The 25,041-nt window shown below is 30.8% G+C and overlaps 1 protein-coding gene and 1 long non-coding RNA gene across 4 annotated transcripts in view; one reads left to right on the forward strand and one right to left on the reverse strand.

Annotated features, from left to right (window-relative positions):
• Positions 1 to 21,074, reverse strand: part of LOC142325561 (nucleolar protein 6-like) — a 102,824-nt gene extending 81,750 nt beyond the window's left edge. For 2 of the 3 annotated variants that reach the window (XM_075367453.1, XM_075367462.1), the window contains exon 1: positions 20,887 to 21,074. The gene's annotated coding sequence lies outside the window, so the exon portion shown is untranslated. Of the gene's footprint in view, positions 1 to 4,519; positions 4,571 to 20,886 lie in introns of all 3 variants that reach the window. The other variant, XM_075367454.1, reaches the window with a different exon arrangement.
• A 1,830-nt stretch (positions 21,075 to 22,904) lies between these two features.
• Positions 22,905 to 25,041, forward strand: part of LOC142325566 (uncharacterized) — a 61,695-nt gene continuing 59,558 nt past the window's right edge. The window contains exon 1 of the long non-coding RNA XR_012756569.1: positions 22,905 to 23,046. This is a non-coding gene — a long non-coding RNA (uncharacterized LOC142325566). The remainder of the gene's footprint in view (positions 23,047 to 25,041) is intronic.

The following is a 25,041-nucleotide window of genomic DNA, read 5'->3' on the forward strand; positions in this document are numbered from 1 at the left end:
ATTCTATAATAATTTGTGATTCAGTTATTTTTCTTTTAAGGTGATTAGTTACTGAAAACGTAACAGTCTGGTTGTGGAAAACCGTTCAGGTACTAATCTGGAATCGAACACAGCACCTTTTGGTGTAAGATTTAGCAAGCAAGCACGCTTTGTGTGACTCGGACACGGCGACATTACATTTTTATTGTTAATTACACTAATCGATTTTAAAAATTTTTATTTTCTCAAAGCTTTAGTTAATCGTTAGCCGTCGATTACTTTTTACTCAACATAATTAGTAATCCTACTCGGATTAAGTTTTTTCTTTTTTCGCGATTCTTACTAGTTTAGAAAAAGAGGAATCTGATACACATATTACTACTCGAACGAGAATACTATTTAACGATCCTATTTCGAGACGCGGTGGTGTATTATATTGTTTTGAACGGATCGCTTATATTAATCAAGAATGAAATACATTTTTAATAGTTTACTAGCTGCTAAGCCTGGCTTCGCCGGGCTTCACAGCCGGCATCGCTTCGCTCTGCTCTTTGGGGCGTAAAAGGAGAATCGGTTTTTTATCGTAATCGTGTAAAAATACATAACTTTAACTATAGTTACAAAATTCAGTAAAATTTTACAAAATAATTGTAACTGTTTTCCACACGACCGATGAGGTACCGTTTTTTTTATAGTCTTGAAAATTCTTTCAAGACACGGTTCATTTTTGCGTACCGCACATTAACTGCGTATTACGAAAGATTACTGTAATTAGAATATTTTTACTATTTGTTTTTCCGGTACTGTAAATATTAATTTCAATTTCTTATTTTAACGTTAGCCCCTGTATTGCTATCAAATACGCTGTTTGAATTTTTTAAATCGGTCGTACCGTTACGGAGATATAACTAAATTTCGGAATAAAAGAATGACCGAATGCCAGATCATCGAGAGTATATCTTTTGTATGCAAACGTTAGCCCTTGTTCTGCAAGCAAATACGCTGTTTGAATTTTTAAAATCGGTCGTACTTTTCCGGAGATATAAGTAAATTCTTGAAAAATAACGGATAACAGAATAACCGGATAACCGAATAATCCAGCGTACATATTTTTTATGCAAACTTTAGCACTCAACATAGTAAAAAATAAGCCGTTTGAATTGTTAAAATCGGTCATACCATCTCGTAGATATAGCTGAATTTCGGAATAAGATAATGTCCGGATAAACGGACGATTGGATAATCGAGAATATAAAAGAAAAACATAAAAACCACCCTTGCAATAAATAAAAACATTTTGCTGAATTAGATTTTTTTGTATACCTACGGGGTCCTTAATCTTGCATTTCAAAGAAATCAACTCGTTTTTTATATAAGTAGATTAGCGATCATTATTTTTACAGAAAAGATTATTTAGGAGCAAGTATGACTTTACCTACGTGGAACTCTACGGTATGGACAATTCTATCTTCAACTCTGTGCAAAAAATGAAATCAAAATAGATTCTGTCAAGCTTAAATTTTCGTTCGTTCATTTTTCCTACTGCATGAAGTTTCTTTTATATTTCAATATAAGACGTTATTTTCTACATACAACTCTATATCTAAACGCATTTATATCGAGCTAATGTTTTTTTGCAAACCGTTTATATATTAGATATCGACGAAAGAGATGCGATGAACAAAACGTATCGCAATTTATTTTCATATAGTTATTTAATTTTACCTTTTTGATTTGTGAATCTCACCGAAATTTTTATTTTTTTATCTGTTCATGAAATTTTACCTTCACAGTAAAATACATACGTTAATATATTTTTGTTACCGTGTTGAACTCGGACTTTGGTAATATATCTTCATATTACAAGAAATTTATTTCAACGGACAGTTTGAAGCCTGTTTTAAATTTTGTAGATTTACGGTTATGGTCTTCGTAGACGTATTATTAAGTTTAAAAGCGGAAAAAAGAGTTAACCTTAATTAGATATTTTTGTGTCGTTTATTTACAGATAATTGTGTTGTTTTTTTATTTTCAATCTCTTTAATTTAAGTTAGAAACGTTATTTTTTGCATACTTTCGTTGTAATAACGATTGGATGGTAATCCCTATAAAACTGTGTCGTGTAATTTAGTAAGCCGTTTTGAAAATGTCAAAAAAATAATTCTATATTTATAAAAGTTTGTTTTTAATTTATAAAAAAACAGGATTTATGGAAGAGGTATTTAATCGTTCTTTGTGATAAGAATTTCCTTTATTGTAACTACTTAAATTACCCGAAGTTTCGTTGGTGACAGGTTGCTTTCTATTGCTAGTACGGAAATTCCTCATATTACAAATTCTACAGGCTTTTAATTCGATTTTTCTAATTTTTTTTGGTATCATAATTTTAAAAATGACTTTACCACGTTTATCCACGTTTAACATTAAAATCGTTTCGGATTTCTGTGCGTCCCACGAAAATAGAGGTAATCGAGTTTGCCTTAAAATAATCATGAAACTAAAAAAAATATCCAAGCGACCTAAAAGTACTAAATTTATACATTCAAGCTGCATTACTTCAGAATTAAAATTGCCTGAACTATTACATCTGTTGTTGCAAGTATAAGTATGTCGTCAGATGACATAAAATGTAGAACACGTGATCTAGCCAACCGGTTGATATAAGCAGCTTGTACCGGGGAAATACAAAAAAAATTGTAATAAAAACAAAGTTCTTAATAAGTATTAATTTGTTTTTAATTAAGAAGAGTAAGCTTATTAGAAGACACTTCTAATAATTCTGTAAATATCATTTAACACTAACGCGAGCTGCAAATATGTTTTCTAAATAAACTACGTACTAAGGACAACCGATAAATATATTATGCGGACACGTAACAAAACTATTTTCCTTGAAAATAAAGAAGGTAACACTTAGGTAACACTTTAGGTAACACTAGGTAACACTTTCTAACAAATTTGGTTTTTATTACCGTTACTAAAATTTATATTTTCAGGGATTCAAAAATACGCTTTCTTTAATATAATAGAAAAATTTATGCCCATGAATATTTTATTTTTAAACGGTCTTTGCTATCCTTTTTTTCAGGCGACGAGGAAAAAATTTACCTAATAATTAATATTTAGGAGCTGGAATATATAAATTCAGTATTATTATTAAATTTTTAATTAGGTAAATTTCATAGCAGTATGATTTGCTCGTACACTCTGGAGCTGAAAAGAAAACCGATCCGAAGAAAGTAAGCGGTCTACGATCAACTCAAGAATAATTCTCAATCTTTATATTAATGCGAGCTACATCATGTAGAAATATCACTTTAATGCACTTCACGAAAGATAAAACTAGTCTTGAAAGAGTAACAAGTTTGAAGAACTGGACAAAAAAAGATTTATATGGTATTAAATTTTTTTTTCTACGTTACTATTGTATTGCGAAATTTTTATTTTATTTTTATAAAACACGTAGGAATTTAAAAAAAACTGTTTCTTTATACCGGACTGTCCAAAACGGAGTGTAATATATTTAGGATGTGTGTGTGTATGTATGTTTGTTTCACCGTAGCAGCTCAACGGCTGGACCGATTTAGATGTATGACCCCGCGTTGGAATCCTTACGTTACCGGGAGTGTTATAGGCTACATAAATGTGTAGGTATACACGTGTAAATAAATTTAAAAAAATAGAAAAAAAAATATACTACATACAAAATTTTCACGCTCTTTAATTATTCTTTATCAAATATAAATGTTTTTTTTTTTTTTTTTTTTTTTTGGCTGTCGTGTTTTTTATTTTTTAATATTTATTTTTTATTTCACTTAGCTCGACAGCGCAATTCCAATTTCACATAAAATTATTAAAACATTATATTAAAATGATACCGTTTAAGAATAGAAGTTAATTAAATTTTATTTAAATGCCTACAGCCGCTTTAAAACAGCGTCCATTAAAAAATATATAAAACAGTAACGGTACGTAGTTAGTTTCATAATTTCAGTCAATAATAGGGAAGTTTGCGTAGGAAACAAAAATTTCTATTCAAACTGGAGGGATTTATCCGTCTATTAGAAAAGAGTAAATCTGCTGCACGTAAGAGTAGAATTAAGGAACTCGTCCATGTTTCTACACCTGTTACGTTGTTGTCACTGATGCGACTGTATTCTTTCTTGTAGGACTGGCAGTTGTGGTGATTTTTGTTTCCTTCAAACCTCCCTTCTATTCAGTTATTAACTAAAAATCTTGACCCTGCTTATGCACTGTACAGTACTATTGAAACAACCGGTTCGGTGAAAAATGTTTTTTTTTTTGTTGTTTGTGGGCGTAAAACGCTGGGGCGTTATCATCGCCCGGTAGATATTATTAAAAGGGTAATATAACTCCGAAATAATAAGCTATACAAGGTGCAAATTTAATATTAATCATATAATAAAAATTTACTAAAACAAGCCAAGAAGGCAAAATAAAACCCAAAACTAACATCACAGACAAAGTTGACAAAACATTAAAGATAAAATAATAGAATAAAGAAAGTATAAAAACTTACCTGACTCTGATGGGTTGTGCAAAAATCCCCACTCCGGATAATAAAATTAAACTAAAAAATCAAATCGTAATAAAGGTTAAAATTATTAAAAAGAAAAACATATATAAGTATATTAAATCCTTTGCGGTAACCCAGTACTATGCAAAAAGAGAAACATTCGCTCCAAAACCCTGCCATCATTGCCCAAGACATCACGAATGCTGCTGGGTATATTAAACTGACGACGCAATGCCGCATAACATACGCAGTCCACGAGAATGTGGTGCACAGTCGTGCGGCAGTTGCATCGTGTGCACAGGGGTGGGTCTCCTCCCGACATTAGATATTCGTGTGTGATTCTCGTATGCCTCAACCGTAACCGGCAGAGGACCACTTCCTCACGACGAGAGTTCCTGCAAGAGGTGCCCCACGGCAACACTGAGTCTTTAATCCGTCGAAGTTTACTATCGACGACAGCCGTCCAGCCACTTTGCCACCTTTGCTCGCAGTGATTGTTTAATATGATTAATAAAATCAAAGGTAGTAGCTCGGGTGGTGAAAGGCGGCTGAATACACGCATCTTTCGCAGCAGAATCCGCCCTCTCATTACCAAGAATCCCAACGTGGCTAGGGATCCAGCAAAAACATACCCCCTTGTTTCGTTTTTCTAACTCAGCGATTTTATCGTAAATGCTAACGACGACAGGATGTCCGGAATAAAGGTTTTCCAACGCCTGGAGAGCACTGTACGAGTCACTGCAAATAAGAATGTTCCTATATTTAGGGCCGACGATTCTTAGAGCCCTATCCACAGCGAGTAGTTCTACGGTGAACACACTCGTAACACCGGGTAGGCCAAACATATAAGTCTGTTCATTGAAAACAAAAGCACAACCAACGTTACCGTCATGCTTCGACCCATCTGTGTATACCACCACGTCTGGGTTCGACTTGGTGAGGAGAAACTGGAACACCTGCTGGTAAACAATAGGTGGCGTTGATTGTTTATCATATGTTATAAGATCAAACGTAAAATTTATATGGTTTATTCTCCACGAGCACGGACATGATGGAAAGAACGACGGAGTGCCAACATTCATACGCTGCAGCAGATGTCGTGTACGGACACCCACAGGCGCAGTACAACGTGGACGGACCTCATACTTCCTCAAATTAGGATTCTTAAGAACCGGGTCAAAAGCTGGGTGATTCGGCTGTCCGCTGAGACGGGCAGGGCAAAATAAGATAACAAGAGCTGGTCTCGTCTATCCCAAAGTGATGGCTCACCACTGTCTACAAGTAAGCTTGCGATAGGACTTGATCTAAACGCACCCGTGGCAAGCCGAAGAAAAGAATAATGCACACCGTCCAGCATCTTAAGTACGGTTTGATGAGCTGAGGAATAGACGACACAACCGTAATCCAAACGGGAACGAACAAGGAAGTAGTACTAACGTAACATACACGACCGATCGGCCCCCCGGTTGGTGTTACTTAGGACCCGCATCATATCCAAAAGTTTGGAACACATTGTCCTCAAATCCCTCATATGTGTGACCCAAGTAAGACGGCTATCAAAAAGCAAACCCAGAAACCTGACGTAAGTAGAGACAGCAATAAGCTCCCTGTTCAGAAAAACCCGCGGATTAGAAGGGTTCTGTAGCCGAGAAAAGACTACACATTTCGTCTTGTCGGGTGAAAATGTGAAACCAGTAGTCCCTGACCAAGCCTCAAGGCGAAATATAGTGTTCTGCATCAGTCGCTCCGCAGTGGGTGTAGATCGGCTCCCAACGTAAATAACAAAATCATCAACGAAAAGACAACAAGACAGGAGCTTGTACACAAGAGGTAATGCTGTTTATGTCCACAGAAAACAAGGTGGCTCTTAATACACTACCTTGCGGTACCCCATTTTCTGAGACGACACTGTCTGAAAGCGAATCATCTACACGAACAGGAAACGTCCGGTAATTCAAGAATCCCCGGATAAAAGCAAGCATGTTGCCAGTGATCCCCCACCTCCGAAGGGTGTTTAGAATGCCAGGTCGCCAGGCCGTGTCGTACGCCTTTGTTACATCGAAAAAGATAGCAACGAGATGTTGGCGGTTCAGGAAGGCTTTAAAAAATGTTACCATTACTACGAGTCTAAATAGTAATTAAAATGATAGTGTACTAAAATCGACTGTAGAACAATTATTTTTAAATACTTAAACATATATCATTCTGTTATTTGTTATACTTGATTTTTATATAACCTCATAATGAAATTATAGGATGTAAAATTGAAACAGAAAAACGAACTACATAGAGTTTTAATCAAATTAATTGAACCTTACATCAATAAAGTAGAGAATAATAAGTTTTCAACGGCGTAAAAATCAGTTTTCTCCTTTGTTGTTCGTAGGATTCTTTTCAAATAGAAACGTTTTTTTTTTCTTGAGTCCCACGAAGAAACGGAGCAACTTTTAGGTCACACGTTCTACCGGTGTAAATAACGAAAAAAGTTCATATAAATAAATGGTTTGGAAACGCTTTGTTTTCGAGTTGCGGTTAGCGAAAGATTTCGCCCGCTCACCTAAAAAAAAACAAGCCGTACTGTAATTTTTCGGGACCCAAATTAAGGAGTAAAGGTGTGGTTTTTTAGGTAACTTGAACTGGAGAATAGGATAAAACAGGTCCCAGAACTGTATAACCACAGTAGTTTTTAAGATATCCGACGTAAAACACAAAATTCGGTGTCGAAATACAGGTTTTTTTAGGTTTGTTGTGCAATAGCTTTGTTAAATGACTAATAAATGCGAAAGAGAAAGGTTTAGTAATAAAACTTTTAGAAAATTTAATTTTGAGAAAATCAATGTAAATACAACCGATAAAAAATTTGAAAAATTGATTTTTAATTGAACCGAAACAGACGAAAAATAAACAGAAAATCTAATTATTCTTTCTGAAACTATTAAACATCTTTTTTTAAACATTCTTCGGTGTATCAGCATTTACGAACGGAAGGGTCATTTCCAACTCGTTCGGTTTCTGTTGAACGCCAATTTAATCATCGTGTTAATGATGAACATCGTGTGATTCAGATTATCCAACTTAGCCCAGGCGAATTTCATATCGCACTGGTTTATCAAAAAACAACGTAAGGAGCACATTACGGAAAGAAAATCTTTATTCTTTCTGACTGCAGAAGGTTCAAAATTTGGGGCCAACAGATTACCCCAGCGGTTAAACTTGTGTCATTGGCTTTTAGACAGCGCTAATAAGGTAAATTCAATTTTATTTGGTGATGAAACCACTTTTATGAGAAACGGAGTCTTCATTTCTAAAAAATAGTCATTTACGGAGCGAAGACAATCCACGCGGTACTATGGAAACTACTTTCCAGCATAAATTTCACATTAATGTTTGGTGTGGCATTATTTTTGACAAAATTCTGGGACCCTTTTTTTGAATGAAAACCTTACAGGGAACGCGTACATTCATTTCTTGAAAAATAATTTGCCGGCTTTTGGGAAAATTTATACGAAACGATCATGAGATGATACGGAAAGCACTGGAAATAATTTCCGTCGGGCAGAGTTCTGTGCTATGTACATTTTGATGAGGGACTTTCCAACAATTACTGTAACTGAGGTTTGTTATTATGTAACCGTTTATTCTTTCATGTACTTTTTTTTTTGTTTTGCTATATTAAGAATAATCTTTATTAAGTACTTTTCTGATTATTTTTCCTCTCGTTTTCTTAAAAAAAACAACAGATTTTTAAAAGTTCTTATTTATTTTTTATTGGCTGTATTTACACTAAATTTCTCAGAATTAAATTTCCTACAAGTTTTGTTACTAAATCTCCCGCATTTATTAGGGATTTCACAAAGCTATTACATTACAAATCTAAAAAAAATTGTTTTTCGATACCGAATTTTATGTTTTACGTCGGATATCTTAAAATCTACTGGAGTTAAACTGTAACTCCAGTAGATTTATAAAAATCTATAAAATAGGTCCTATTTTATAGGATAAAATAGGACCTATTTTATCCTATTTCCCAGCTCAAATTACAAAAAACCCACAAACTTTACTCCTTATTTTGGGTCCCAATAATTACAGTAGGGATTCTTTTTATTAGAGTGTTGAAATCCGGGCGAAATCTTTCGCTAGCCGTAACACGTAAACAAAGCGTTTTGTTTACAGAACTTTTTTCATTATTTTCACCGGTTAAACATGCCCTGATAGTTTCTCCGTTTCGTCGTGGGAGTCTCTGTATACAAGTCATTTTCCCAAATTTATTTTTACTTCGTTCCGAACTACGTATAACTTTAAATATGGAAGAATGGTTGCATTTTACTTCTCAGGTAGCCGTAACATTCTTGATTGTACGGATTGTTCTTGATTGCACTAATAATAACGATACTATTTCTGTAGCCCGCAAAGCGAAATTTTGGTTGTTTTATTATATGACAAGTTCTCTTGGGATGTTCAAATCCATTTAATTTGTAATTTACTATTTTGCTCTGAAGCGTCTTAATAAACCCTAAGGTTTTCATTCATTATTAAATTTTATTTCATTCATTATTAAATAATTTCTTTATATGACTTCTATATATATATATATATATATATATAAAACCATTTATAAAAGATAAAAAACTATTTGGAGTTGTACTTTTTTAAATTTTTATTTAAAAAAGTAAGTTTTCAACCTTGAAAATTTAGAAAACTTTTAAGGGCGAAATTTTGTGTTGGAAATTTAAAAATTAGTTCTCACAGTTTTAATCCACAGATTATGATTATTTCCAATGGTTTTAGAAATTATAACACGTAATTTTATAGTTATTTTTGTTGGACTGAAGTTTAAAAAAAGTATAACCTCAAATGGATTTTCACTCTTGCCGAGCGAAGGGGTGGCTGTTTTTAATATACTTTTCACCAAAAATCATTATTTTTTCAGGTTGTCAATTAGCGTAATTAAATGTACCATTGCCGTTTAAGATTTTTGAGTTGGGGTAGATGTAGCGGAGAGGGTGGATTCCTCCCCTTTGAAAATAATTTTAAAAGGATTCCCCTGCGAATGGTATACATGTCTGCAAACAAAAATCAAAAATACGATGGGACGAATAGCTGTTGAATTGTAAATGTGGTAATTTTTCAAATGATCATCCGTATATATATATATATATATATATATATATATATATATATATATATATATATATATATAATGTCACTTTTAAGCGCTTTTACAAAAAGTGAGAACGTGTTTTAAATATCAAAAAATGGGCTGTCAGCTCATTATCTGGTATGAGTTGTGTATAACTACATTTATAAAAACAAATATGTAGGTTTATCCGTGTATTTATTTCTATTAATGTGCAATCTTTGCTAAAAGAATGGTCAGTTATTCTTAAAAAAAAAAAAACATCCATCTTTTCCAAACTAGACAACGGAACTATTTTTGTATAACTCAACACACCATTTCGGGTTACAATAAAGGGCATTATTATGCTTTCGTTGACATTTTTAATAAATTACCCGACCCATTACTTTATTTAACATTTTTTTTTTTGTCTTCAGTCATTTGACTGGTTTGATGCAGCTATTCTTTCTGAAACTATTAAACATCTTTTTTTAAACATTCTTCGGTGTATCAGCATTTACGAACGGAAGGGTCATTTCCAACTCGTTCGGTTTCTGTTGAACGCCAATTTAATCATCGTGTTAATGATGAACATCGTGTGATTCAGATTATCCAACTTAGCCCAGGCGAATTTCATATCGCACTGGTTTATCAAAAAACAACGTAAGGAGCACATTACGGAAAGAAAATCTTTATTCTTTCTGACTGCAGAAGGTTCAAAATTTGGGGCCAACAGATTACCCCAGCGGTTAAACTTGTGTCATTGGCTTTTAGACAGCGCTAATAAGGTAAATTCAATTTTATTTGGTGATGAAACCACTTTTATGAGAAACGGAGTCTTCATTTCTAAAAAATAGTCATTTACGGAGCGAAGACAATCCACGCGGTACTATGGAAACTACTTTCCAGCATAAATTTCACATTAATGTTTGGTGTGGCATTATTTTTGACAAAATTCTGGGACCCTTTTTTTGAATGAAAACCTTACAGGGAACGCGTACATTCATTTCTTGAAAAATAATTTGCCGGCTTTTGGGAAAATTTATACGAAACGATCATGAGATGATACGGAAAGCACTGGAAATAATTTCCGTCGGGCAGAGTTCTGTGCTATGTACATTTTGATGAGGGACTTTCCAACAATTACTGTAACTGAGGTTTGTTATTATGTAACCGTTTATTCTTTCATGTACTTTTTTTTTTGTTTTGCTATATTAAGAATAATCTTTATTAAGTACTTTTCTGATTATTTTTCCTCTCGTTTTCTTAAAAAAAACAACAGATTTTTAAAAGTTCTTATTTATTTTTTATTGGCTGTATTTACACTAAATTTCTCAGAATTAAATTTCCTACAAGTTTTGTTACTAAATCTCCCGCATTTATTAGGGATTTCACAAAGCTATTACATTACAAATCTAAAAAAAATTGTTTTTCGATACCGAATTTTATGTTTTACGTCGGATATCTTAAAATCTACTGGAGTTAAACTGTAACTCCAGTAGATTTATAAAAATCTATAAAATAGGTCCTATTTTATAGGATAAAATAGGACCTATTTTATCCTATTTCCCAGCTCAAATTACAAAAAACCCACAAACTTTACTCCTTATTTTGGGTCCCAATAATTACAGTAGGGATTCTTTTTATTAGAGTGTTGAAATCCGGGCGAAATCTTTCGCTAGCCGTAACACGTAAACAAAGCGTTTTGTTTACAGAACTTTTTTCATTATTTTCACCGGTTAAACATGCCCTGATAGTTTCTCCGTTTCGTCGTGGGAGTCTCTGTATACAAGTCATTTTCCCAAATTTATTTTTACTTCGTTCCGAACTACGTATAACTTTAAATATGGAAGAATGGTTGCATTTTACTTCTCAGGTAGCCGTAACATTCTTGATTGTACGGATTGTTCTTGATTGCACTAATAATAACGATACTATTTCTGTAGCCCGCAAAGCGAAATTTTGGTTGTTTTATTATATGACAAGTTCTCTTGGGATGTTCAAATCCATTTAATTTGTAATTTACTATTTTGCTCTGAAGCGTCTTAATAAACCCTAAGGTTTTCATTCATTATTAAATTTTATTTCATTCATTATTAAATAATTTCTTTATATGACTTCTATATATATATATATATATATATATAAAACCATTTATAAAAGATAAAAAACTATTTGGAGTTGTACTTTTTTAAATTTTTATTTAAAAAAGTAAGTTTTCAACCTTGAAAATTTAGAAAACTTTTAAGGGCGAAATTTTGTGTTGGAAATTTAAAAATTAGTTCTCACAGTTTTAATCCACAGATTATGATTATTTCCAATGGTTTTAGAAATTATAACACGTAATTTTATAGTTATTTTTGTTGGACTGAAGTTTAAAAAAAGTATAACCTCAAATGGATTTTCACTCTTGCCGAGCGAAGGGGTGGCTGTTTTTAATATACTTTTCACCAAAAATCATTATTTTTTCAGGTTGTCAATTAGCGTAATTAAATGTACCATTGCCGTTTAAGATTTTTGAGTTGGGGTAGATGTAGCGGAGAGGGTGGATTCCTCCCCTTTGAAAATAATTTTAAAAGGATTCCCCTGCGAATGGTATACATGTCTGCAAACAAAAATCAAAAATACGATGGGACGAATAGCTGTTGAATTGTAAATGTGGTAATTTTTCAAATGATCATCCGTATATATATATATATATATATATATAATGTCACTTTTAAGCGCTTTTACAAAAAGTGAGAACGTGTTTTAAATATCAAAAAATGGGCTGTCAGCTCATTATCTGGTATGAGTTGTGTATAACTACATTTATAAAAACAAATATGTAGGTTTATCCGTGTATTTATTTCTATTAATGTGCAATCTTTGCTAAAAGAATGGTCAGTTATTCTTAAAAAAAAAAAAACATCCATCTTTTCCAAACTAGACAACGGAACTATTTTTGTATAACTCAACACAACATTTCGGGTTACAATAAAGGGCATTATTATGCTTTCGTTGACATTTTTAATAAATTACCCGACCCATTACTTTATTTAACATTTTTTTTTTTGTCTTCAGTCATTTGACTGGTTTGATGCAGCTCTCCAAGATTCCCTATCTAGTGCTAGTCGTTTCATTTCAGTATACCCTCTACATCGTACATCCCTAACAATTTGTTTTACATATTCCAAACGTGGCCCGCCTACACAATTTTTCCCTTCTACCTGTCCTTCCAATATTAAAGCGACTATTCCAGGATGCCTTAGTATGTGGCCTATAAGTCTGTCTCTTCTTTTAACTATATTTTTTTGCAAATGCTTCTTTCTTCATCTATTTGCCGCAATACCTCTTCATTTGTCACTTTATCCACCCATCTGATTTTTAACACTCTCCTATAGCACCGCATTTCAAAAGCTTCTAATCTTTTCTTCTCAGATACTCCGATCGTCCAAGTTTCACTTCCATATAAAGCTACACTTCAAACATATACTTTCAAAAATCTTTTCCTGACATTTAAATTAATTTTTGATGTAAACAAATTATATTTCTTACTGAAGGCTCGGTTAGCTTGTGCTATTCGGCATTTTATATCGCTCCTGCTTCGTCCATCTTTAGTAATTCTACTTCCCAAATAACAAAATTCTTCTACCTCCATAATCTTTTCTCCTCCTATTTTCACATTCAGCGGTCCATCTTTGTTATTTCTACTACATTTCATTACTCTTGTTTTGTTCTTGTTTATTTTCATGCGATAGTTCTTGCGTAGGACTTCATCTATGCCGTTCATTGTTTCTTCTAAATCCTTCTTACTCTCGGCTAGAATTACTATATCATCAGCAAATCGTAGCATCTTTATCTTTTCACCTTGTACTGTTACTCCGAATCTAAATTGTTCTTTAACATCATTGACTGCTAGTTCCATGTAAAGATTAAAAAGTAACGGAGATAGGGAACGTCCTTGTCGGACTCGCTTTCTTATTACGGCTTCTTTCTTATGTTCTTCAATTGTTACTGTTGCTGTTAGGTTCCTGTAATATTAGCAATTGTTCTTCTATCTCTGTATTTGAACCCTAATTTTTTTAAAATGCTGAACATTTTATTCCAGTCTACGTTATCGAATGCCTTTTCTAGGTCTATAAACGCCAAGTATGTCGGTTTGTTTTTCTTTAATCTTCCTTCTACTATTAATCTGAGGCCTAAAATCGCTTCCCTTATCCCTATACTTTTCCTGAAACCAAATCGGTCTTCTCCTAACACTTCCTCCATTCTCCTCTTAATTCTTCTGTATAGAATTCTAGTTAAGATTTTTGATGCGCGACTAGTTAAACTTATTGTTCTGTATTCTTCACATTTATCTGCCCCTGCTTTCTTTGGTATCATTACTATAACACTTTTTTTGAAGTCTGACGGAAATTCCCCTTTTTCATAAATATTACACACCATTTATTTAAAATACAATTAAAAAAAAACTTTTACTGAAACAATATTTTCTGTCGATGAATTTTTAAGTAATTTTAATCAAAAAGAAAAAAACTCGATTTATCCGCATCTGTTGAGCGTTTACGTAAATATGGGCTCAAAATAATAAATAATTTAAATAATTAATCTGGACTTTAATCTCTTATTTTTTTCTATCTTATAATCTATGTTTTTATATTTTCAATTTGCCTTATATTGAAGAGATTTATATTATAATATTATAGTGTACCGTTAAGAAAAAAAAAATTTATTTATGATTTTGTCACGATCTTTTGCGTTTGAAAAAAAAAATTAATTTAGCTAATTTATTCGATTTATCTACTAATTTTTAAAAATTATATATTTTTTTAATTTACAACGGAAGTATATTTAAACAGACTTTAATATAATCGGTTGAATTTTCTTAACTCTATCTGAAGTCTGAGCTCTGTCTGAATTTAAAAATTAGTCTTACCGAAAATAATTTTTAGAAACACACCCGAGAGGAATTTTACTAAAAAACAATCAAGATAAAAAGAAAATTCCATTCGATTTGCTATAAATTTTACGGTTGTTTATCGGCTCAACTATTTTTATATCGTCACGTATCATTTGTGAACTTTAAAAACAAATACTAGCATATAAGCTTTAAGGACCCGTTTAATTACAAGACCGTAAATAGTTTTTGTAGGGTAGGGGATACAGAGGTACAGACAAAGGACCAGGCCTTATATCTAGGAGTCCGGTTGGATAGGAGACGGGCCTTTACCCGTCACGTTAAGGAGATCTCCCATAAAACTGAAATACTGGCGAACAAACTGACTCGACTTATTCGCAATGTCGGAGGGTCTCTCTCGTTATACGGTTATGTGACAAACTGCTGTTTATTGTACGCTGTACCGGCGTGCGGAAGAGCATTGCAGTCAGCCAGAAGTAGACGATTGCTTGAACATGTACAGCGCAAGATGGCGCTGAGGATATCGATGTGATATAGATCAGTCTCGAACGATGCATTACAAGTCATTGTTATAATGTCTCCCGCATCACTGCTGGCAGAGATGAGAACAGCGATTTATGAAGGTTACGATAGGGATATCGCATACGATAGAATGCTGGCCGAACGGCCAGCATTCTATGAAGTATATAGTATTTGAAAATGATACTTGTTCAATTACCAATGAATCCAGCAAGATGGATCAACTAATTTGTTTATTTCTATGGAGTTATGGTGTTGTAAAGTGTTTGGTTAGGGCAGTAGACGGACATTGACATAAGAAATACACCTTTTCAAGATTGAAATCAACTGGCTAGTTAGTATTGTTTTAAACCTTTATTTTAATACTAATGTATGGTCTGCTCATTCATCATATTATGATTGAACATACCATGTACATCTTTTAACACTGAATTACTCTGTAGGTGCTTGAATCACTATGCAGTTTCCCTGTGTGATTATCACTAAAAAATATAATTACAATTTTCAAGTCATTAATTGAAACAATTGTACTAGTATATCTTAAACAAAGATGCATTATTTTTAAATATTAGTATTAATTTTACACTTATTAGCTCTGCAATAGAGTTGATTGGGTGTATTGGTTTTGGGAAAGAATAATTTTTTAAATTCAGTTTTTGTATTGGTGGGAATTTCTTTTAAACGGTTGTGAAATTTGTTAAAAATGGTAACTGAAGGCATTACAATTCTTAGAAGCCAAGATTTTGAGCTGTGTTACATGAAAATATTCTAATAGCACCAGTGTAATGGATCAAGGTTTCTTCCGATTAAGAAGAAAGAAAAAATAAAGAAGAATATAGAAAAAACCAAAGAGGATTCTTTTCATAGAATAATGGGTTCGTTTAACAATTTGTTCTTTATAATACAAACAATGGCACTAATAATTATAGAAAAACATAAGAGTGCAGACAATGAAAATTATTACACTTCAGTAATTAAAGAAACAAGTCAGATACTGGTTCTGCAGGCCAGGGATATAAATACTAACAGGGACCGGTTGGAATAGTCAAAGGTTTTGCGAGGCCATGTTCAGTGCAATTGTGATAACAGTGAGTAGTTTTACAAGCCTGAGTTCGACTTGGTTGTGATGACAGTGATATCAGTAAGTGTATGGTAACAACAAGTGAGGAGTACATCACAAGTGTTCCTGTGTGTACAGTGGGTGAATACACAAAGTTGTTCGGTGAGTTAGTAAACGGTAGTTGAAGTGACAGTATTATATTTATTCATAAAGTGTATTATTTCTTTTATAAACAGTAAAAGAAATAATACTTGCAAAAATTAAATTGTATTTATAAGAAATTTTTATGTTTGTTAGTCTCTCAGTATCCTTGTCCAACTGCGAACATGTGACAATATTTTTTTGTTCACTTTAACAGTTGCAGTTATTCTTTTTTTTTCAAAATTAATTGTGATTTATTTTTTGTTTTAGTAAAGGTAACACTTAAATAATTATAAATATAATGAAAAATTAGAATTTTTAACTTATTAAACATCTGGCAAAATGACTTATGTTTTACGGGTACCAAACAGCAATCTGACTCTTGAAATTCATTCTATCTTTTCGTGAGATAACTAAGAATTGTTATATTCCAGATAGGAACATTTTTAGGTACAATAGATAATAATGATAAATACAGAGTCTCAAGCCAGTGGCAGGCTTTCTTTTAATTATGAATATGCTGGACATTATATCCACACAACAAACTTAGATTATTTACAGAAATATTACAGAATCCTTAATATTAATTCAAACACTAAACAAGATCCAAAACTTCATATGTACATCCCATCTTCAAACCACATGTTTCTAGACATGTATATCTGTTGCAGATACACATGTCAACCTACAACTGAACAGGGTACCTTAGTCGATTCTCCAAAAACTCTAAAAAGTAAAATACTGTAAGAAAATCAATAAAGAATGGTCAGGTTGTATTGATCTGAATAAATGTAAAATATAGCAGAGAGGATAGAAAAAGTTAGAGAACTGTTGTAACCTAAAAACTAAGAACAATAAGATCAACTACTTTATTATTATTATTGGAGATGAGAGATGAAAATCTTTGGGAGTGTCCTCTACAAGTTGATTGGTCTCCACCCTACTAACTCCAGGTTAGTTAGTGGATCAGTAGCTGAGACTTAGTACTGGGTTGAGTGAAGGAGGAATGGTCATTCAGTCCTTTTGGCTATAGTACCCAAGGGAACTTCCTGCTCCTACTTGATTTAAATCTGAAAGGTAGGTTTTTGATTTTAATTTTGAAAGCTACATTCAGCTTAAATAGTTTGTGTAGCATTAATGTGATGATTGTTTTCAGGTTTCTTGTGTAAAAGTTTCTTTTGGAAAGGATTTTTAGTTTGCACAAGACTTTCATACACATTCTATCTCATGCAGTTTCCAGTATTTTTCTACTATGTCGGTCAAGTCAGGACACCAATGTTTTATTCTTTCTTTCTAATAGTAAGTTAACTAATTTAATTCATTCTAATAGTAAGTTAACTTTATATTTTAATAATTAAATTAACATATAAATGATAACACATAACGTATAATAATATGTTATTATATATCTTGTGTAGAAAATAAAAACTGTAACATGCGTGTTATTTTTATTTTTTATAATTTTTAACAGCCACTATTTTGGAACAAAAAAAAATTAAGAAGAATTGTTATACATAAATCAGTCTGCGTATTAGTAAGGAACATTGCTGTAAAATTTCACAATAATCAGAAAATGTGTTTAGCCAAAATAGCATCACAAATACCTAAACAGATGAAATGCCATAAGGTTGAGTTAAAAGAGGAACTCACTTCACTTATTGGAAATAATTTCCAATCCATTGAATGCGGACAGTATTTTGTAGTACTCTTTCCTACCCAGAGATTTGATGAGTCGAATCGTTTAATTACCCCATAACATACAGAAAATTGGTTTCCTTATTTTGGTGTACTTGAATATTTCAATACACCTTATTTGGTCTCTCATGAGTTTGGTAGCATCAATTCAGCCGTGTCAATTTTTAATCATTTAGATTTATATCTCTGGATTGTGAGACCAAGAAGTGAGATTAAAAACCGATGACAGAATTGTGGCCAGAAGACACTATCTGAGATATATTAAAATTTACAAACCTCACTGGACCTTTATCTGTTTACTTCTTTTTTTTACTGAAAGGCAAGCGTTGAGACTGTGCCACCTTATTATACTGTTTTAATAATAACAGGTTAATAATAATACTGACATAATAATAATAAAAAACTCAACTACTATATTAATCAAAGAAGGTAAGGAAAGTTGATCGACCGAGAAACTGCAAAGGAAACTATAAAGGTTTTTTCAGTTCTGTATAAAACATAAACCGGTAACTGCAAAACTGCAAAATACCATTTTAAAAAATTATGAAAAATGATAATAATATATAAGTGAGAAAAGGATGTAAAGAACATTTAGATAGATCTCAGAATCAGGAAATGGAGTGATAATTGTATCTAGTGACAGACATGGATCCTAATTATAATTTAATTATGATTATAAATAGATTAATATTAAAGAAATTCAAGTAGAAACTATGACCAAAGAGATGGGACATAGATAAATAAAAAGAGAACTATGTACAGACAAAATCTGAATAAATCACAGAAACGATAGAAATTACTACAGAAGGAATTACTATAAAAATATTAATATATAACCTTAATAATGGAAATAATTAAGGAGAGAGAAGACGCAACGGGTAGAAAGAATACATGGAGGATTAATTTGCACAAATGTTAATAAAATTGGACTTAAAAATTAAACTAATTAATTTAGAAAAGTTTACATTTAGACAATTCTAATAATAATTTTTAAGATGAATTATAAACAAAAGAAAAATTATGAGCAAACTATAATACAAATATTTGCATATAAATATCAAAATAAAAATAACACTGTAGAAAACATACTAGAATGTTTTGGTTAAAAATAAATCAACTATAGCTTGTGAGTGAGTGAGTAAGCGTGAGGTGTGTGTGTGTGTGTGTGTGTGTGTGTGTGTGTGTGCTTGTGTCTTAGTTGCCATAACCACGTGATTGTAGGTGATGTAAAACAAAACACCCTAAAATGATACAGTCATTTTCAGAATAACAGTTGCCCTTTGCAGGCTTACTAAGGAAAATGAGGAGTGAACTAGTTTCTTACTGTCTTTTTTAGTAAGCCAAATATAACACTGCTTATCAGGACGCCAAAGCCATTGGAATGCAATTGATATTCAGCCCTACCGATGATGCTTTCATTTTGTTCACCACAAGGACCGGCTTTATAATTATTACTTTCAGAGAGAGCAACTTTGATTACTACTACTTGTACTTCAGTTGTACAGATAGATCATGAATTAACACACCTCTTTTGTGAGAACAATGTTTTATATTGAATACAGCGATTCCACTTTGAAGGGAATACTGTACCTTGTAAATGTAATAGTACCATTTTACAAAGCGATAGACAACAAATAATGAAATTAATTTATGTGAAATTTAAAAATTACGAATAATGATTGAAACAGTGAATATAATCACTAGAAATCTGGTTCTTTTAAGATAAAAGGCAGTTTTCAGAATAATTTAATAATTATTAAAATGTTATCAAATTTTCTAATGTTACACATCGTTCATAATTTTTTTTTCAAAAATGATAAACAGATTAACACTCCATGAGGATAACAAATTATTAGCATTGAGGATAATATAAAAATTATTAAATAAGTTGATATTTTAGAAAAATATTATAATTAATTACAACACCTGTATAGATAAATAAAAAAACACAGGTGGAGTTTTGTAATTAAAACAGTTTGGAAAATTCTATTAAATTATTTGTTCGAAGTAATGTTTACTTTAATAATAGTTATTATTGTATAGTTATATTCCTTTATGATACCCACAGTAATCTTTAAATACCTGTTAATTCTATCTTCATCTGAGTGTTCAAGGCAAAAAACAATGATGCTTCAAAATCTAACAGATTTTTAAAAATCTTGTAAAAATGTAAAATAAAAAATCTTAAACCTCGCAAAATATTCACAAACTAATTTTTGTGAGATGCAACAGAAACATCTAACACGTTTCAGGAATGTAAGACTAATTAAAAAGAACAATATTTGCAGTCCATTGTATTTTAATGCGTTTAAAAATAATTAAAATAACAAAAATGACTAAGTTTTTCACGGAATTATTTGATGAACACAGATGAATATAGAAATATTTCTTAGGACGAATAATGGGAGTTTAAGGGGGAAAAATTCATTGTATTTCATTAGCATAGTAACAAAATTAAATATAAAAACATTAATTGTTGACCTTATAAACTTAATTCATTATAACTGTTCTTTTACCAGTATTGAATTTCCAAAGAATGTTTTTTTCTTTATTATCTAAATAAATAAGCAGATCAATATTGATGAAAAATTATTTTCTTTTATGTTTCTACCGTTCTTCATAACCGGTTGAAAATGATGGTGAATGAAACAAAATTGTAAATTAAATAAAAACCTTACATATTTGTTATATTGTAAATATACTAGAACTCAAAAATAATATTTCATCATAAAAAGGTATTTGTAAATTTAATTTTTGTTTATTGTTAATGAGTAGAAGACATATGTTGAAACCAAAGAATTTGATAAAAGTTGTTTCATAAGAGAGTGCAAATTGTATTTTAAAATTCATTACGTGATAAGTTTGGATACAACAAGCAAACAAAAATAATGACATTTATTTTAAACTGCATTAAAATAATATATATAAGAAATCCTTACCTCGATCAACAACGAGGATCATTTGTTTAAAATAAGCAATGTATAAATATAATAATAACAGTAGTTAAACATGAGTGAACACAGACATGAGGATCCAAACTGAACTGGCAATCAACCCGAGATGACCGCTGGATTCCATACCGTCACATACGTAATTTCTCTGTCACCCCCACCCCTGCAACAACTGTAACTTCACGATAAAAAAAAAATTCTTCACCGTCATAGCAAAATTATGAAAATAGCACACCGTCTAAACTGTGCACTAAAAATACACAGCACTGTTTCATCTCGCATAACAAGCGATCGACCGACACGTACAGTTATATTAATTTAATATTAATTTTTTTAAACATTTGATAACTTATAATTATAACAAATAATTGAAACCAAATTTTAAAACGTATATATACGTTTTAGTGTATATATACACGTTAACAAAGGAACATAACCAAGGAATCCAAACGGTAGGAAGGTTTTCAATTATTTTTTTTTACCTAATATAATTTACTCACGCGTACTTTATAATTGCACTTAGACCCGTATCCTCTTTAGTAACTAATTAGAAAAACACAACCGGATCATTTGCTTTAATACAGATGATAAAAAATATTAATGAATAGTACATAAGGGGATTATGATATAAAACTATTATTTCCAAATTTACCTCATAAGTCGACCACCGTATTTCACAGTACAACCCAGCACATCTATAATACAATAGAGATGTATTATAACATTAGAGACGTAAGGGCAATAACAATAGAGATAATAAATTTAGTAGTTAGAGATAATACTACATTAGTAGCTACTACTAATGTAGCGACTCGTTTTGGTCGCTACAAAGTTCAATTTTTCTAATGTAAATTTTTTTTAATAAGTTCAAATCTGAGTCTTCGTTAAACGCGATTTTTTTCAGCATTTTAATAATTACTTTTCTCTCAGATTTGTCACCGCTTGAGAATATAATGGAGAATATAACATCGATTTCAAATATTTTAGAAATTTTTTTTTTTTTTTTTTTTTTTTTTTTTTTATATAAATAATAGTAAAATTATAATATACTGATTCATTAATAAAATTTAAAAAAATAAATAAAAAAAATTTACCGTAAAAATTAAAAATGTTTTTTTTCATCTCCCTTACCGGCAGTATTCATAGCTTGGAAGGTTTATTCTATGCAAATGTGTTATAAGTAGAAAACACAACGTTACCTGATGCCAAACTTAGCGGGCCAAGGGCCAAGGGGGGAGTAAAAGTCAGGTTAAATGACAACATCGTACCTGTGTCAATAACTAATGTTAGATCTATTTGTTATACAAGCTCCAAAGATTAATATTAAGATTCTCCGTATATTAACCGACGCAAACGGGTGTCTTAAATAATTTTTAAGTAATTTTCAGTTTCAGTAAATATTATTATCTCTTAATAAATAGTATATTAAATTATTTATTTGTATACTCACACACGCGCGCATAATTTTCAATTTTAATTATATACAAATACTGAAATATACTTTTCTATATAAATATAATTTTTTTCTCAGTCAAAATCTGTTATAACAAAACCTTTGCTGTATCAAATTTTACTAGATAATAAAAATATATTTTTAAAAAACTATTAATTCGAAAATTAAAATTAATTAATGCAGATTAATAAGAACTTAATAGTAAAAAAAACCTAACAGTATAAAAAAAAAGATGGCTTCTTTTTAAAAACAGTAGTAAAAATATTACAACTGTATAAGTTTGTACGTATTGGTGACTGAGAGAGGGGGGAGAGTACAGAGAGAATCTGGTTTGTGTCGAAATTCATCAAACAACTGCGTATGTCAAAATGTGTGTTACGTTGATGAAAAATTTATTTGTTTATAATATTATTAGCTGTATCCATTATATTCAACGATGTAGAAAAAATAAACAAATCTTACATAACAATAATATTAGCTTACATTTTCTTTCTGATAATTTATTAATCTATTAAAGTGTTATTAACGAATAACGTTGTCATACAGTAAGTAATGTTTTTTTCTTTAAGCATTGTTTTAAAAATCGTATCAAATTTTGTTTATTTGATTATTTGTATTTATCGTATTCAGTATATTAGGTGTATTTTACGTGAATCTAGAAAACCGTTTAGAAAATAATTCTACGTGTAAACTAGGTAAGTTCTTTCAAATAATAATATTTGTAATAAGAAAAATAGTACACAAATAATGTGATTACTGGTTAACAACTTTCGGCAGAAATTATGGGAATTTAATGAACTAACGTTTCATAATTTGCCAAAATCATTATTTTTAGGTTAGCCACATATATTTTTATTCTTGTTATTTTAATTAAAATTAAGTACAAATTACTTTATAAAAATATGTAACTAAAATAATTTGATTTCAAGTAAGTACCGATACACTAGATAAGGGGTTATTGAATCTTTTGTAGACTAAACGTTTTATTTACGTATTATTTCTATTTAAATGTGCTTTACTTAATTATTTCGGGTATCAATAGTCTACTGAAGTTCTGTTTTTTTGTTTAGATTTACGTTAATAACAAAACCTTTTGCCTGTGTCTACATTTGGTGATTAATAAATTAGCTATCTATTTTAGAAAGATAAATTGCCTTTGTTCAGTATGAAATTTTTTTTTATTGATACTATCAAAAAGTAATGTATGAAATTTATTCTGTTTGTTCAGATTTTAAGTTATACTTCGTTCTTACATAGTAATGAGCTATTTTAACATAGTACAAAACATTTAACTGTGTTTCATTTTATAATATACTATATAAAAATACTATTTTTATTTATTTATTTTTTTTACAAAATAACAAATTGGTTTGTTAAGCAATATAAATTGTATATTAACCATTAGCTGACCGTGATATGAAATAACTTTTTTTTTAATTTTACTGATGAATATCTCTTTAGATGGACCTAATTTAAGCAGGGATATGACTTATATTAAGAATTTTAACAAATTAGCTGAAATTTAAGCCTGGTACTTACAAATAACCGTTGGGCTCTGAGATGCTATAAGGTCATATCACTCGGCCAACTTATAAGGACTAAGAAATTTTCTTTACATGTAGTGGATATTAGCTTACTAAATAGTATAATTTTCTTTAAACATAATATGTTATGTTACACACACAATTTTGTAAATGAAATGTATACTATTTGAACATTCCTTGCAAATTTTCCCCATTTCCGACAATGTTAAACGAGATTGAGGCTTCCAAATACTCCTTCAGATACATATCGAAAAAAGCAGTTTTCGGGATTTTTTAATAGGTGTAACGACTTACAGTACAAATGAAATTTTTCTAAAATATTTGTTTTATAAAGATTATAAAAAAGATAATATTTTCTATAAAAGTAATGATGTTTATTAATTAGACAATCCATTTAGCGATCGTAATGAACATTTTGAATCGGTATATCGATATTTAAAATATATATTCGTCTTTTGTGAAGACAGGAAACTAATTCATTTCTTATTCTATATTCCCTAGTTAACCTGAAAAAAGGATTTTTTATTGAAATTTTTTTTTGTATTTGTTCGGTCAAGAGTTTTGTATGTACATAAAATTATTGATGAACAAGTATAGAACTGTAAGATATATGTAGTCTAAAATTCTTTTTATAATTACACTGCCGCTTGTGCTAAAAAAAAAAATCAGTTAAAACTGACAGTAGTTAAAACAAAGACACAAACGCTATTGTATGTAACCAATTCAAGGACAAGTATATAAAAAACTATGTAACAGAAAGGCTTGTTGTACATGTTCGTGTCGGCAAGAGAGAGAATAAAAAGAACTGGTCATCGTTAACGATAAATCATTTATTTTAAAATTAATATTTGTTTTTGTTTTATTTGAAAAAGCGTTTATAATCGTTGAAATCAGTTTATATATTTAAAATAAAGTAACAAAAGAATCTGAATTACGTCGCTAAATTTTTTTAACTAAAGTTTTTAATTTATCGACTTTGAATATTTTTATATTTTTTTTTTTACAATTAAATTTTTTAAATATTTTTGTCAAAATGGATTTTACACAGTTAAAATGAATATAACGATTTTAAAAATCGTTTATGTTTATATATGGAGTAAATTTAACGTTTAACTGCAATTTTTATTTATTTTTTCTCTTAAATTC

Source organism: Lycorma delicatula, chromosome 5 (assembly GCF_047948215.1).
Source record: "Lycorma delicatula isolate Av1 chromosome 5, ASM4794821v1, whole genome shotgun sequence".
Classification (NCBI taxonomy): Eukaryota; Metazoa; Arthropoda; class Insecta; order Hemiptera; family Fulgoridae; genus Lycorma; species Lycorma delicatula.